Below are 15,216 nucleotides of genomic sequence, written 5' to 3'. Positions count from 1 at the left end.
GTGAAGACCAAAATGGGTTTATTGAAAGCTGTGTTTTTACTTCTGCATCTAAAATTTTACAATGTAGAATATGCTTTTACCTTGAGTTCTTTACTTGCTAATGACCTTAATCAGCTTGATCCTTCTTCATTATCCAATCAGTATTTGCAATGAATTTTCACCTAGTTTTATGAGCAATGGTGCTTCTCTCTGCTATGCGAACTTGCAAGATTAAAGTAGTACCTTAAATTTATTGCCTGCATTTCATGCAAGGTTAGAAAACATACGCGCGTGCATGCAATTTCTTTTTGTAGTCCACAGCTTCTAACAACCCACGATACTGGAGTCCAATGCCGGGTGTCCTTTCATCACAAAAAAGGCCACACTCTGAGAGCCTTCGAGCTTCACTGTGACAGGGGCTAATAGACTAACTCGCTATACACCATCTACATGAGAATTTGAGGTCGGCGGCCGGATTGATGACTATATAAAGGTATATTATATGAATGATCCTTAAATTGAACAAGCAGCGCCCGTGGCCTAATGGATAAGGCATTTGACTTCTAATCAAGGGATTGTGGGTTCGAGTCCCACCGGGCGTGCACGATAGTTAATCTATGAACATGTAATATTGTTACACGAGGGTTTTGAAGATCTATCTGTGCTCATTTTTCAAAGTATTTCTGCGTTAAAGTTGACGTGCGTTTTAACAGTAACTCTCAATTGTGCATTAAAGTTGACGTGCGTGTTAACAATATGGTAGGCTTTAGGGTATAGGCCATTTGATTTGTTTTGAGGAGGTTTTTAAAATCAAAATCCAAACATCTATACATACATAAACACTTGTGTTTAAAAATTTGTGTTTTGACCCCTTATGGGCTAATGTTTGTATGACCCCTTATGGGCTAATGTTTGTATGACCCGTCAATACTTTGTTTTTTTGACAATCCTTTTCTTGAGCTTGTCTCTCTACAGGAATAGAGTATGACTCAAGAGTAATGTAGCTCAAATTTTGTCTACCTTACATCTACACACAACTAGGTGGTCTTTTTTGGGGGAACTCTCAAGGTGAGCAAGTGGATGTGATTTTGGTATCGTTCAACTGTGCAAAAGAGTGTCCATGGTCGCAAGAACATGATTCCAATTCTCAAATTTGTCAGGCTTTGGGGGAGAGAGGCTCTTATGCCAAGAGGGTTCTCGTAATCTAGGTTTCCTCTCTTGGGAAGAGTTGGTTTGAGCAAGAGGCCGCTCGCTATTTTGATAAGGGAGGTAGCTTCCGAGCTCTTTGGGAAGAGCTGGTTTGAGCAAGAGATTGCTCGTTATTTTTACAAGGGAGGTAGCTTTCGAGCTCTCGTCCAAACCAATTTCAATGGTCATGACTTCGTTGTCATTGACAACTAATCGTGTGTTATGTTTTTGCGTGCTCTTCGATGTCTTCTTCTTTTAGACCTTTGGTTCCAATCCACTAGGCTTTTTAGGGGGGTTATTGTGGTCTTTGGGGCTTGCACCTCAGGCTCTTCATGCTTTCTTTGAGGTTTTTGCTTATTAGCCATAGCTTTGGATGTTTCCTTGACTATTGTCTTGTCTTGGCTTGGAGCCTTGTGAGATTAAGGGGGACTACATGAAGAAGTCCTTCTTGTACACTCAACAAGTTGAGCCTAATCAAAGTAGCATTTGATGCTCTTCCAACCACTGGGATGATTGTTGTCACTCTATTAGGACAATCCTTGTAAACATGATTAAATCCACACTTGTGGAATCACCATGAGATTGTAACCTTTTCATCTATAATAAAATTTCAAGAGTTATCTTTTAGTCTATATGTTGTGTAAATGTTACTGTGACGAGGGCTTATAGAAAACAACATTTACACGTAAATATTAGGGGAGAAGTGGACTCATTTAATGAATCATCTTCCCTCTAAATTTTTTCAAACGTTTGCAAGTGCTTCGAGTACGTTTTCAAGAACTTTGATAACTTTTGAGGCACTTTAAAAACTTTTGCAAGTGCTTTAAGTACTTTAGAAAGTTCTTGAAAATCTTTTGCAAGTACTTTGAGTATTGCCTCAAGAACTTCCAATTTTTTTGCAAGTACTTTGAGTACTTTTACAAAAATTGTGAATACTTTGGCAAGTACTTTGAATACTTTTGCAAGTACTTTGATTACTTCTACAAGTACTTTGAGTACTCTTGCAAGTACTTTTACTTCTGCAAGTACTTTGAGTACCATTGCAAATCTTCTGAGTACTTTTGTAGGTACTTTGAAAAGTTTTGCAAGTACTTTGAGTACTTCTACAAGTACATTGAGTATATTTGTAAGTACTTTTGAGTACTTCTACAAGTACTTTGAAGACTAATGCAAGTCTTTTGTGTACTTAAGCAAGTACTTTAATGTTCAATTGATTCTGTACTTTAAGTACTGCCACCACCACAAGTACTTTAAATACTTTTGCAAGTACCTTAAATACTTTTGCAAGTACCTTAAGTACTTTAAATACTTTTGCAACTACCTTAGGTACTTTTACAAGTGCTTTGAGTACTTCTTTAAATTTTGAGATTGTTTGTCGTTGCTGGAAATACTTTGTGTTTTCAAGTAGTTTCTATGTACTCTAAGGCTGATGAATTCAAAACATTTATTATTCAGAGAAGGCATGAGACACTCTTAGTTAAGGAGAAAGAAGATTCACATCATTGCCAGTTTCTCAAAGATTTGGTATATGAGCTGAAGCGGGGTGAGACATTTATCATACTCCCTACCCCTCAAGAGAAGTGCACATCACCATCCATTGTACCTTTCCTGGGTGACTGCATTGGGTGTGGTTTAAGGTTGGCAGTCTCTGCAGAGGTTGTCGGGATGTACATGGTTTCATGCAGACACAAGTACCACCCCATGTGCTTCGCAATGATGAGTGCCAGGAGTGTGCACTGTGCAAAACTTTGGGTGCAGAGTAGAAATTCCTAATATAGCAAGGCAATGGCTGTCTGGGCATAATCACGTTGTGGCCAGAGAAGGAGGTATATTTCCTTGCATGCATTACTTGTATTATTAGTGTTAATAATCTATATATAGCAAATAGGTTTAGGGTTGACTCTTTGCTTTTGGTTATAGGTCCACATAAAATGGAGAGAACAAAGCATCACCATAGTTTGAGGAACACCCCCACCCATTTGATGATATTTAGTCTCAGCCAGCCCCGTGGATATAGACAACAATCTTGGGGGTGCTGATCAGGATGTAGTTGCCCAAGATGTATTTGATGCAGGGGTTGATGCTGAGTTAGCTAACACTATGTCTAAGAGTGTGGACACAAAGAAGTATGCAGAGATAACCAAGGAGGCTGTAAGATAGAGGTAAATATAGTATCAGACATGGAGGATGCCTTAAGAGATGGTCTAGCAACAGTGTTTGCAATGTCTGATGATGATGCCCTAGACATGTTGGCTGCAAAACTCAACAGAAAATGAGGTATGCTAATTTTTCAACCTATCAGATTGTTTGCACCACAAGGAGGCAACCTACCCAAAAAGTAAGAGTGAGACACACATTGACCCGATGGCATCGAGAGGTAACCCGAAAGTACCTACTAATCCAAATAGGAAGGAAAAGAGTGAGGCACCCTGTAACCTGGTGGCACTAGGAGGCAACCCCGCAGGCACCTTTTGATTCGACAAGGAAGCAAAAGAGGGAGGCACCCTGGCACCAAAAGGCACCCCGCAGGTACCTACTGATCCAACTAGGAAGCAAAAGAGTATTGTACCTACTGATCCTATAGCACCCTCTAGGCCTTGTTTATACAAAAAACTATAGAGAAGCCAAACTACAACTATTTTCTTGCCCCTCATGCATTGTGAAATTCACTTAGCAAAAAAGTTCTTTTTTGTCTCATCCCTATCGACGTTCGTGCTTCATTCTCATGAAATCTCTTTCATTATCCCTAAGTTCTGTCATTTTTTAATTGAGCTAAGAAGTAAATAGCTCTAAGGTGATCTGGGTGTGTAGGAACTAGGCCAAAGTGAACAACCCTCAATGGAGGTGGTGGTAGAATACATAGAGAGAGAATTGCCCAAATTGGAGCCATGTAAGTAGTTCATGCCAGGATCTATCTTGAGGAGTGTCCAAAACTCATTGTGGACATGGGAGGGATGCTAATGCACTCTTGGGACTTAGACTCCAATGAGCAGGCATGGGATGTGAGTTTCAACAACTTCTATGTAGTACAAGATGGGGAGGTGAAACGATATGTTTGCAAAGATGCAGAGGCTTTCCTCATCATGGCTAGCTTGCTTGCATCGGTATGGAGTTGGAGTTGTTGGCCAGGGCACACCATGAAGAAATACATTGAAAAATACTTTCCAATAGCAAAGAAGTATATTGCAAGCTACTGTGGGTGGGAGCTTTGCTAGGTGGCTACCTTCAAAAACCCCGGGTAGGTTTCCAATCTTTTTTAAGCACCTGAGCAGCTTTTGGGATAGAGTTTCAACTTCCCATGCATTTAACATGCTGCTTTGGATGACACTATGTACATATGCTGGATGAACATCCTAGGCACATACAGTGGGAAGAGAAAATTAATCTAGAAACTGGTCTCTATAGCATCCAATCTACTAAAAACACCTAGCCCAAGGCACACAATAGCCCTGCAGCTATCCTTTGAACTTTTGATTATACAATCGTACACCTTATCTTCCTCAGCATGAATCAAATGAATTAGTTGACCCACCAAAGTGTCCTCCTAGGTGACATATGACTCTTAACAACTTTGATCTTCAAACTGATCATCATTGACTGACTGTAATCTGATTTAGCTAACAGTTGCTCACCTATGTTAGATTCTTGTCCTCTAGACCCTCAAATCTTTCTCCATGACCCTACTAAACATGCTAGCACCCTTCTCCTGACTCTGATTTGACTTAGGCTTGATTGAGCTAATTTAATTGACTCATCTGATTCAAAACTCCTCACTTATGTGTTCTCTGACACTCACAGACCTTCAAACACTTCAAATCGTATAAAGATTTAACACTAGTCTCCTACCTCACTTCAATCGACCTTCAGCCTGCTGCTAAAGATTGAACAGTGCAATCTCTTACCTCACTTCAATTGACCTTCATCTTGCTAATATAATTGCCTGGTTCTTGTTTGGTTGACTGTTTTGACTCAGATATTTTTACTTTTGTATCCTCTAAGGCTTATAAACCTTCCACAACCCTAGATCTCACAAAGATTTAGCCTTACAACCCCTAAACTACTGACACCAACTATCTTCTAGTTGACTCTATTAGATATCCTTTAGCTCACAAAATATTTGAATGACTTAGAATGACTTCTAATTATCAGACTAGACCCAAAACAGCTTCCTCTCAACCCAAAAGGACAATTCTACCCTTCTACACTGTCAGCTGACTTAGAATGACTTCTAATTATCAGACTAGACCCAAAACAGCTTCCTCTCAACCCAAAAGGACAATTCTACCCTTCTACACTCAGTTGACCCTATCGGACACTGATGACTCTCAGTTGATGCTATCTTACTCAGGCCTGACTCTCAACCCAAAAGGACAATTCTACCCTTCTACACTGTCAGCTGACTAGTTTGACACTCAGTTGACCCTATCGGACACTGATGACTGTCAGCTGATGCTATCTGACTTAGGCCTGACTCTCAACTGATGCTATCTAACTCAGACGTGAATCAACGTACTTTAGATCTTCACTCACAAGTGGTTTTTCTCCACAATCTCAATCAAAATAACACAATCACCACAAGCATAACACAAAACTCATTCATGCACTTATATAGAACTCAAACTCCAAGCACGTTGTTTACTGCATATAGAATCAAATTAGTCTCAATCCTAAGACCTTGGGCCCAAACAAGAGTAAAAAAATAAAACAAGGAGAATCTTCATAACATCAAAACACCTTATTGGACTCTACAACCACCTCTTTAAATGTTCTTCTTCAAACACCAATCTACAGTTAAGACAAGTCTTGGGCTGTACCAAGTTCCAACAGAGATGTAATCAGAGTTACTGGACTTGCCTCTGCAACCTTCAGTTGACTCTTTGATTCTCAAACACACTCTCTGCTCTGGTCCAAACCACACTTGCTCACACTGCACTGGTAGCTTCTTCCTTAGAGTTCTTCTTTGCTCTGAGTCTTTCCTTTCGCCTCTGCGTGATCTCTTTACCCTCACACTGGGTCCTTCTTGGGACCTATAGCAAAAAGACTCTCTTTATACTTTTCCAAAAAAGACTTTTTTACCTTCCTTCCTAGAAGAAGACGCCTCCCGATTTCTTTGAATTTGCCATTCTTTTTCTTCATTAGTTGCCTTCTTCCTTTTGGATCTCCATGCATATCTCCATGAACCGTGTCCCTTTTAGCAAGTGTACAGCCTTCCCATACATTCTAGCCATTTGGTTTCAAAAAATGGTGACCATTCTTGCCGGCAAAGACTCATCATAGGCTATCATATATACACTGCATCTCCCTATTCATCATCTTTGCATAGGGCACATAAATCCTCTCACATATATTCCCCAACCCCACTGTGAAATACTTTTAAGTGTTTCACCTTGTCTCCATTGCTCTATATAATTCTGATGTGATAAGGCTTCAACCTCAAGCCATTGACCCTATTTGGATGTAGCTTGCCATTAAGATCCTTTAGCTAGTAGCTCCCATTAGAAAAAACTTCATGGACAACATAAAGTACTTCGCACTTCACTTTGAATTTGTTCTGGAAAGTGGTATCAAGAGCACTATTGTACCTCAACACCAACATGCCTTTCTCCAAATCATTCTTGCCCAACTTCTCATTGAATGCTTCAATCCTCTTTTGACTAGTCTTCTCATACCATATGATGGCTTCATCCTGATCTAGAAGAAGTGAATGTAGGCTAGTCCATCTCTTCTTCCCATGTTACTCCTGTGCCAAATCATGTTATAAGATAAAATCAAGTGAAGGGAGCATGATGTGAATGGGCAACACACACTCATCCCCATAGACCAGATGATACGGAGTGAACCCTATAGCATTCTTTTCTGACAACCTGTATGCCCACAAAGCCCTATCCAAATACATATCATTCTGTGGAAGGCTTTAATGGTGTCTTCCACAAGATTGAACAACAACTTTTTTGTAAGACACCATTAAAGCCTTCCACAGAATCCCATTGCAAACCTATGTTTTATGTTTAGCATCTTAGCCAGATCTTTCATCACATCAGCCCTGAACTATCTTCCTTGATCAGTAACCATCTCTAGAGGGACTCCAAAACGATAGAAAATCATCTTATAAAGGAATTTACACTACTTGTTACCTTGGCTTCTGGCCATCTAGTCAGATAATCCGCTACAATGATAATATAATGCTTCTTGGTTCTAGTCCCTAGAAGAGACCCTATAACATCTATACCCCACTTTTCAAAATCTCCTTAACTCATGATATGATGCATAGGCTCAGGAATCACTACCCTTTTCTGGAATGCCTAGCACTCGTGTAGGAGTATGGAATCAACACCCTTTTTTGGAATGCTTGGCACTTTCATGACAATTCTTGCACCAACAATTAACATCTCGGTTCATGCTTGGCCACATAAGCTTGGACGTCAAGATCTTCTCTTTGTGATATCAAGTCCATAATGGCCTCCACATCCCTCTTCATCCCTCTTCATCGTGAAAAGCCTTTAATAAATCCTAAATCTCATCATCATGACATAAAAGTCTTCTCATAACACCATCATACCCTTTATGATAAAGGCAATCACCAATCCAAACACATCTCATGGCTCTTTTAACAATTTCTTTCCTTTTTGAAGCATCCAAACTCTTTCTTGCAAAACTTGTAAATAAGAACATACTCCACCTCATGAAGTGACTCTCTACCTTGATACAAAGGCTCATAAACCTTTATAGCATGCATATATTTGATAAATACTTGCTCTGCCAAATTATGAGTGCTTTTGTTGTCATATCTGGACACATGCCATATCTGAAATGCTTGAAAACTATTAAAAAGTCTTCTTACCTTCAACAACTAGCCCTTTATCTCATCTGTTGACCGTCCATGTGCCTTGTACTTGCCTTATGATGAGCATGGCATCACCTTTGATGATCAACCTTTTGACTTCTCTTCTTTTGTATTCTTCAAGTCCCAAACATAGGCTGAAGTATTCAACCTCATTGTTACTCTTTACCTCTATCTCATGAAATCCACACCACCCTTGGTCCTTAACAAAAACAAATCTTGCTGCACCTTTGCTAGAACTTGTCTAAAAATCTCCATCAAAAAACAATATGCATGAATGTCCCACAACTCATGCAGGTTAGGACTAGGTACAACCTGCCTCCCAACATCCTTGATAGACTTGGACTGTACCAGAATTTCTCTGTAGGTGATCATATCAGCCATGTGAGCTCTTACACTATCCTCTTTGATGAAACTCATATCAAACTCTTGAAGAGCCATAATCCACCTCTACACCTTTGGGTTATCACCTAGGTATCTCTCTCGTGACATGGGGCAAAAGGCTACAAGAGGTAAGTACCACAAAAGATTTGTAAATCAAATAAGACTTTAGTCTTTTAGTAGCATAAACAAGATTCCATAACTCAACTTCATGCCATGTTCTCTCTATCTCACTCATTGTCCTTCTAATATAGTAGACAGGCTTCATGTATGACTGCTTTATGCCTTTTTGCATAAGCACTACCCCTATTGCATGTTTTCCAAAACAATGAGACTCAAATAGAATAGTTGGCTCCAATTTGGGGGCATCATGATAGGCAGAGTAGAAAGCATATCCTTGATGTTCTTAAAGGCATCCTCCTCCACTTGACTCCACATAAAAGGATCCTATTGACTAGCTTTTTGTAAAGGGTAAACAAGCTTTGCAAGCATACAAAAAGACCTAGATAAATATCTGAGCTTTTGGAAAAAACTTATAAGCTCCTTGGTTGACTTGGGGCTATCCATCTGCAATAAACCTCCCACTTTTGCAAGATCTTTTTCACTCACCTCATGACCCAAAAGTACTACCCTAGCCCTTGCTAATCTGCACTTAGCTGAATTGAGATGGGATCCATCTTCATCAAGTCCTTTAAACACCATGTCCAGCTTCTCCACATATATCCATATCTCACTATAAACACAAAAACTCCAACAAAGGATCCAAGATATGGGCCAAGAACCCTATGCATCCAGCTTTGAAAGCTGGCATATGCATTAAGAAGCCCAAAGGGCATAACCCTGTAACAAAACACACCCTAAGGAGTAATAAAACTAATCTTCTTCTGGTCTTCTGGGGCTATCCTAATCTGAAAACAACCACTAAATCCATCACAAACTGAATATCTCAAATGCCCTACAACTTGGTCTAGGATCTTATCCTGGAATGGGGGAGGATAATGATGTCTCTTTGTGGCTACATTTAGAGGTTTGTAATCCACACAAACTCTCCAATTATTATCCTTATTTGGTATAATGACCACACATAGGGGAAACCCACTCTCTGCATAATCAATTGGGTATATAAAACCAACTTGTAAAAATTTAGTGACCATCTCCAAAACCCGTCTCACTGAATAACACCTAGCCTTGTTAACTTTTGAGCCACTAGTTTTGCACCTTCCTTTAGCTTTATCTCATGAACTACACTTGAAGTTAATCCTTGGAAAATAGCTTTGGATCCCTGTCAAATAAATCTTCATACTGCTCTCTTTCCTCACTAGTCAGGTAACTAGCAAGCATCTTCATCAATTCAGCCTTTGGTACATTGGGCTCCACATAATCTTGTTCAGCCACAAAAACTAGCCATATCAGCCTCTTTAACTTCACCTATATGTACTCCACACATGTCCATCTCCAGCTCTAACAAGCTCTGATCCATTTCATCATCATCAGCTTCATTTGAAGATCCTATTGAATAAGTATCATAACTATCAAAAGAAGTTGAATCAGCCCTTGTATCCTTCTACAACTCTTCTCTAATCTCTAAAATCTTGCTTGTCTTAAGATCACCCTTATACTCTTCTCTTTAGGTCTGTCAAACAAATAAATCAATACAATCTCTATATACTAGTCGTCTTGATTTCATAGTAATCAGCCAAGCTCTTCCCAAATGATGGGATATGACCTAATCCCTGCTGGCATCACATGCATATCAATCATCACGTTCTGCCCAAGAACATTCAAATCCATGTCTTTGACCACACCAAGACACTTGACCTCTGAATTATTGGCCATCTTCACACTGAAAATAGACTCCCCTATCACCTCCAGCCCAAGATCATACATGGCCTCTTCAGTTATTGTTGAGATATCGAGCTCATCTAGTGAGGCGGTGGACACTGATGACCCACCTGGGGGGATAGGCCCCACACTTACACCACTGGCATGGTTGGTGAGATCATGGGTGATATGCGGCCAGTGGGATGACAGGCTGTGTGATAGCCATTCTAGAGACTGGCATAGCTATAGCACGAGCTCATTTAGTTGGGTTCACACTATAGAGAGCCCTAGTATGTATTTGGTTGAGTACCTTTTCATATATGTGTACTCTTATCTTTGTATATGGTGTGTTGAATGTTGGGTGAAGAAGAAGATTTTCAGCCTCTCACCTTTGTGTGTTCTCTTTTAGGGTTTTGTGAGTGTGTGTGTGTGCTTGCAAGAGCTCAAGCTCTCTTCTCCCCTGCATCTTTTCATGGTATCAGAGCCTGGTTCATGCTAAGGGCTGAACTACAAGCAAGAGAAGCACATGAAGCAGTACGAAGGTAAGAGCTTCAACTACTCTTCCCTATTTGTGTTGGCGACTACACCCTTGTCAGGAGCTCTACGGGAGGCACCAGCAAACGATCTCTGATTGAGGGGATTTCTTCGCGGGAGTAAGCTATAAGGCAACTTTATTGTCTTGTCGGACGAAATTTTCGGGCCGAAAATGCATTCGGGCGCGTTACGACCTCCGTTTTTCAGAAAGCAGGCGGTTTCGAGCACTGCGGGGCGGGTAAGTCATCAATTCTCTGTAGAACTGTTTTAAGAACTGCAGGAAGACAGATTGGTTGTGCAGACATTGTGTGTGCTGCAAGGAGGTCAACAGTTGCCATTGGGTGTATGTATGCACATTGAGGTCACTGGTTGTGACATTTGAGTGTACTATAGTACCGCTACTGCAGAAAATATAGCAGTTTGTGCAGGACAAACCAGAGTGCTGTTTTTGGTAAATTTGTGTGTCTGGCAAGATGTCAAATGATGGCATAAACTAGATTGTTGCTGAGAAGCTTGAGAAGAACAACTTCCATGCTTGGAGGTTCAGGTTGACGAATTTTTTGATGGAAAAGTGTTATTGGGACTATATAGAAGGTGAGCATGAAGAGGCACCAGAGATACCAGAGATCAATCCAACTGCTGCAGATGTGAAAGACTTCAAGGATTGGAACCAAGGAGCCAGAAAAGTTATGTATTGGCTCTCTATCAGCATATAGGACACCATGATTGGGCACATTCAGGATGCCAAGTCCCCCAAGGAGGCGTGGGACACCTTGGTAAAACTCTATGAAACGAATACCAAGGCACGAAAGATACAGTTGAAGAATGAACTTCATACTTGAAAAGATGCAGGGGGGAAGAGAGCTTGAGCTCTTGCAAGCACACACACACACTCACAAAACCCTAATAGAGAACACACAAGGTGAGAGGCTGAAAATCTTCTTCTTCTCTACTCAACACTCAACACACCATATACAAGAATAAGAGTACACAAAATATGAAAGGTACTCAACCAATACATACACGGGTTCTCTATATAATGTGAACCCGACTAAATGAGCTGGCGCTATAACTATGCCAGTCTCTAGAGTGGCTGTCACACAGCCTGTCATCCCACTGGCCGCATATCACCCAAGATCTCACCAACCATGCCAGTGGTGTAAGTGCGGGGCCTATCCCCCAGGCGGGTCATCAGTGTCCACCGCCTCACTAGAGCTCGATATCTCAACACTCCCCCTCGAGCTCAACTCCATCTCATGTACACCAAGCGAAGCTCTGAATCTGCGGAGCTTCTCTGTACCCAATGCTTTGGTGAAGATGTCAGCTACCTGATCCTCTGTGCTGACATAAACAAGGTCAAGGTCTCCTGCCAAGACCTTCTCTCTGACGAAGTGGTAGTGGACTTCTATGTGCTTCGTACGAGCATGAAAGACTGGGTTCCTGGCCAACTGTATACTGCTAATGTTGTCACAGAAAATGACAACTTGTCTATCCACTGATAGACCCAAATCTCCAAGTAGCTTTCTCAACCAAGCTACCTCACATGCTGCCATAGCAGCTCCTCTGTACTCGGCCTCTGTACTCGATAGAGCAACCGTAGGCTGCTTCTTGCTGCTCCAAGTCACAGCAGCACTCCCCAAAGAAAACATGAATCCACTGGTAGATCTTCTATCTGAGATACTACCAGCCCAATCAGCATCTGTGTACCCATGTACACATATCTCTGTCCCAGTCTCATAGAATAGTCCACAATGCAAAGTAGACCTCACATACCTCAGTATGCGTCTCACTGCATCCAAATGCGGTTTCCGTGGAACCTGCATAAACTGACTCACCAACCCAACAGCATAGCTCAAATCTGGTCTGGTGATCGTCATGTAGATCAAACTTCCTACTATGCTCCTGTACATAGTAGGATCCTCCAAGATCTCTCCTGAATCTGCACTCAACTTGCCATTCTGATCCAATGGCACAGAAATAGGCTTACAGCCTGTCATACCATACTTGGACAACATGTCCAAGCCATACTGTCTCTGCAGTAATCCAATACCATGTGGTGACCTAATCACCTCAATGCCCAAGAAATATCTGAGCTCCCCCAGATCCTTCATCTCGAACTTCTGTCTAAGCAAGATCTTTACATCAAAGATCTCTGCATCATGGTCCCCCGTAATGATCAAGTCATCTACATAGATGACAACAAGCACAACTCCTCTATCACCATGTCTCACATACAATGAGAAATCTGCATTGGCTACATGAAAGCCAATAGTGACAAGATATTCAGAAATCTTGTCAGACCATGCTCTTGGTGCTTGCTTTAAGCCATACAAGGCTTTCTTCAACCTGCAAACATGCTCGGGGTGACCCACATCCTCATAACCAGGTGGCTGCAACATATACACCTCTTCTTGCAAATCCCCATGCAAGAATGCATTCTTTACATCCATCTGATGTAAAGACCATTGCTTTGACGCAGCCACTGCTATCACAACTCTCACCGTTGCCATCTTGGCAACTGGGCTGAAAGTTTCCTCATAATCAATCCCATATGTCTGCGCATATCCTTTGGCTACCAATCTAGCCTTGTACCTGTTTATGCTTCCATCACTGTTATGTTTAACTTTGTACACCCACTTGCATCCAATGGCTTTCTTGCCTTCAGGCAATTGCACTAAGTCCCAAGTTTCATTTCCATATAGTGCATCCATCTCCTCATCCATAGCTTTCTCCCAACACACATTTCCAATAGCCTCATCAATGCATGTGGGCTCAACAACCTGCACAACCTTTGCCATATATGCATAGTGATGTGCCACATAACCATCATATGTAAATCTCTGCACAGGGTTCTTCACTCTCCCTGATCTTCGCAGCTTTTCATTCATGGCTTCCATAGCCTTCTTTACACCAGGTGTTCTCATAGCTGGGATCCCAAGCTCCTCATCAAGGCTCATATCTGAGCCACTAGACTCTCCATCAACATGAGAATGCCCTGCAGAAATGTCAGGCATACCAAGGGGCTCAACCACTTTCTCTTTTCCTTTACGTGACGTAGTAATCACATTTGCAGGACTGGTATTATGACGCAACCTGCCACTCCATGGTCTATCAACAGACCCACTAGATGAGGACTCTCCTGGTCCACTCAAAGACTGTGATTGCTGACCTGCATTCTGTGCAACCACACTTCCACTCACATCAGCCCCAATAGCTTCTTTTCCAGCAGCATACCAGCTGCTCATCTCATCAAAGACAACATCCCTGCTTACCCTCAACTCACGTGTAGCAGGGTTATAACACCTGTACCCCTTTTGCTCAAGGGAGTATCCAATAAACACACATTTTTCAGCTTTCGGATCCAGCTTAGTTCTCAGCTCATCTGGCACATGCACATATGCAATGCATCCAAAGACTTTCAGATGAGACAAATCTGGTTTTCTGCTAGTAAACCTCTCCTCTGGAGTTACATCATGTATGGCTGCAGTTGGAGTCCTGTTCATGATGTATACTGCTGTAGAAACAGCCTCAGCCCAATAGCAGTGCGGCATATTCTTCTCTTCCATCAATGCTCGCGCAATCTCAGCAATGTGCCTGTTTTTCCGCTCAGCAACTCCATTTTGCTGCGGAGTGTATCTGCATGTATACTGTCTCCGAATACCATTCTTCTTCAAAAATTCAGAGAACTCATTGGAGAAGTACTCTCCCCCTCCATCTGACCTTAGGCACTTTACATATTTTCCTGTTTGCTTTTCAACCAAAACTCTGAAATTCTGAAAGTGAGTGAACACCTCACTCTTCTCCTTCATAAAATATACCCACACTTTCCTTGTGTGGTCATCAATGAAAGTGACATAGTACCTGCAGCCTCCCATAGACACGGTCTTCGTAGGACCCCATACATCTGAATGCACAACATCTAGTGCATTTCTGCTCACATATCTGTTACGTGGAAACACATGCTTTGTTTGCTTCCCAAATTGGCATGCTTCACATACTTTCTGCATACCTTCCACTTTAAATTTTGGCAGCCCTGTCACAATTCCTTTTGTCTGCATAGACTTCAATCTCTGCACATTCACATGACCAATCCTTTTATGCCATATGTCTGTGTCTGCAACAACTCCTGAACCATTTGCAAACATTGCAGCACTCATTTCAGGCATGTCTACATCCAACGTAAACATTCTGCCCACTCTGTTGCCTTTTGCAACCAACCTGCACTTGTCTTTGAAATCTTCAACATAACACCCATCAGGATTAAACCGAACCTGCAAACCCTGCTCAATCATCTGGCCAACTGAAACCAGATTCTTTGTTATGTTCGGTACATGAAGTACATCTGCAAGGTACTTCACTTTGCCATCCTGCATAGATAATGGCACATCTCCAATGTGGGCAATTGGATGAGCAGTGTCATCCCCTGTTTCCACAAAACCTGGTCTTTCCGGGTTTTTCATCTCCTTGAACCA

The 15,216-nt window shown here is 41.5% G+C and overlaps 1 non-coding gene across 1 annotated transcript; it reads left to right on the top strand.

Annotated features, from left to right (window-relative positions):
• Positions 1 to 508: 508 nt before the first annotated feature.
• On the top strand, positions 509 to 581 carry TRNAR-UCU (transfer RNA arginine (anticodon UCU)). The gene has a single exon. It is a non-coding gene; the product is annotated as a tRNA-Arg (tRNA).
• Positions 582 to 15,216: the final 14,635 nt, after the last annotated feature.

The sequence above is a fragment of the Cibotium barometz genome, chromosome 48 (assembly GCF_041138505.1).
Source record: "Cibotium barometz isolate CiBa-2024 chromosome 48, ASM4113850v1, whole genome shotgun sequence".
Taxonomy (NCBI): Eukaryota; Viridiplantae; Streptophyta; class Polypodiopsida; order Cyatheales; family Cibotiaceae; genus Cibotium; species Cibotium barometz.
This window is presented reverse-complemented; position numbering and strand designations above follow the sequence as displayed.